The following is a 2120-nucleotide window of genomic DNA, read 5'->3' as shown; positions in this document are numbered from 1 at the left end:
TATGAAGTGTGCTTAATTCTTTACTTTCCTTGGAAATATTATAGTTAACATCTGATACCCCCAGCTTTGTGAATAAGGATATGAAAAAAAATTTGTCCCTCTCTCACCTTTCTCTCCCACATCAGTTAATGTTATCCAAATAGGTCATGGGATTGAGTGGGAGATTTTCCATTTGAAAATAATACTTATACCTGAGGTACAGCCTTGTGTCCTAGAAGAACTATTACTAAAAGCAGGTGACCTGGCTTCTCAGTGATAGGCAGGATTACGATGAGAGCTACTGGAGTTTTGTTTTTGACCTTTCCTTCTGGCTCTCTCTTCATTTCTAACTGGCAACAAAGGCAGTTACCTGCCACTCATATCCTTCTCTTCCTTTCTGGTGAACAAGGCCACTGGCATACTCTTGGCATGTTTCTGGACCACCTGCCCTTCCATCTGGCCATGAAGGAGTAATATGGCACAAAGTCTCTTGCTGTCCTAGATCTGCTCTGAGCTGGAGTTGTAATAAGTAGCAGGGATAATTTTGCATTCTCTATCTTTCCCTTTTTCTCCCCCTTTCCTCCTCTCCACATTTTTTTTTCTTTTTCAGTGATAGGATTTGGTAAATCTTTATGGCTATCAAATGTCCTGCTAGACATAAGAGAGGAGTCAATCCATGGTAAATCTTTATTCAGGAAAAAAAAATGTGTGTTTTATTTTTAGTATTATTAAAAATATATTTGTTATAAATAAGTAATCATGAATAAGTTTATATATTATTGAACTAATGACTTCAGCTGACTGTCAAGGTGTTGTTGATAGTTCCAATCAAGCTAAATTAATCTCTGTTGCTGTGTTGGCCATTTCTTCTCTAGTATATATGCCTGACCATAATTTATTCAATGATTTAGAAATGTCTCTATGGTTTCTATGTTGATAATTCTGACTGAATTTCTCTTGAGAAAAAATGGTATAAAATTTTTGTGGGGCTCCTCTGCTTTGAAAGTACACTATGAACAAGGCTTAGAAAGATTTTAATAATCTTGACCAGTAATAGAGTTAGGGTACAGCAGACCCAACAGTTGATGGAATCTAAGGGTCCCCCCTTTTAACAGTCTCCTTAACACAACTACCAACCTTGACTGATAAAACCTTGAGAACTTTCAGGATATTGGTTTTTTTTGTTTGTTTGTTTGTTTTGTTGTTGTTAAATGTTAATTTATTGCAGTAGTCTCCTTTGTAGCTTTTAATTTGTTGGGCATTCCATAGCACTACTATTGATGTCATCAGTGACATCATGAGGATGCCTGCCATCATTGTTACAGCCCACAGACTGGGCTGTTCCAAGTATCTCTTTAAAGGTTCTAGAAAGGTCTCATGGCAAGGATTGGTGCCATATCTGTCGAGCAATGTTGACAATCTCATCGAGAATGATGTTTCCATTGTGTTTAATATTTTTCTGCTTCTTTCTGTCCCAAGGAGGTTATTTTAGGGCTTTTATGATCAAGGCTGAGGCAGAAGGCACAACCTCAGTCTGGGCCTGTCTGATCTGAATGGTACGTTTCACTGTGATCCTTAGCCCTTTCCAGTCACCAGTTGCCTTGGCAATGCCATCACCAACCGTTTTGGGTGACAAACCCAAGGGACCAATTTTGGGGGCCAGAGCTGTTGTGGCACCAACTTCACCCCCAGTGCACCTTAAAAGCATGACTTTAATTTCATTAGGGTCAAACTTGGGAGGCATGGCAGCGACAAAGGTGGAGACTTGGCCTCGATGCTGTGGGGTGGCTACCGGTGTCAGATGAACCCGGATTCGAGATGACTCAAAGAAGTTGCACCTTCACTACCATGAGTTGGAAGCCAAAAAGCCAAGTTATTGTTTTAATGTAATAGTTTTTTATTAGCCAATGTAGTACATGGATATTTCTATAAAGTGTTTTTTCAGTTGATTAAGCAGTCCCCAAACAAAATGTATATAATTTACTTTACTTAATAGATGATTTTGAAGGAGAGTGAAAAGGAAAATCTAATGTATTACTCAAATAATTATAAACTCCAAAACTTAAGTTCTAAATTGACAAGTTATGCCTTTGAAAAGTTGTCTTTAAAATTTCCCTTTATATTTGCCAGTGCTAACATGG

General features: G+C 38.1%; 1 pseudogene; it reads right to left on the bottom strand.

Moving 5' to 3' along the window:
- Positions 1–1225: 1225 nt before the first annotated feature.
- On the bottom strand, positions 1226–1723 carry LOC114033871 (annotated as a pseudogene).
- Between the last annotated feature and the right edge of the window lie 397 nt (positions 1724–2120).

Source organism: Vombatus ursinus, unplaced genomic scaffold (genome assembly GCF_900497805.2).
Source record: "Vombatus ursinus unplaced genomic scaffold, bare-nosed wombat genome assembly UNPS02007612.1, whole genome shotgun sequence".
In the NCBI taxonomy this organism is placed as follows: Eukaryota; Metazoa; Chordata; class Mammalia; order Diprotodontia; family Vombatidae; genus Vombatus; species Vombatus ursinus.
Note: the sequence above shows the minus strand (reverse complement) of the source record. Positions and strands in the feature narration are given on the sequence as shown.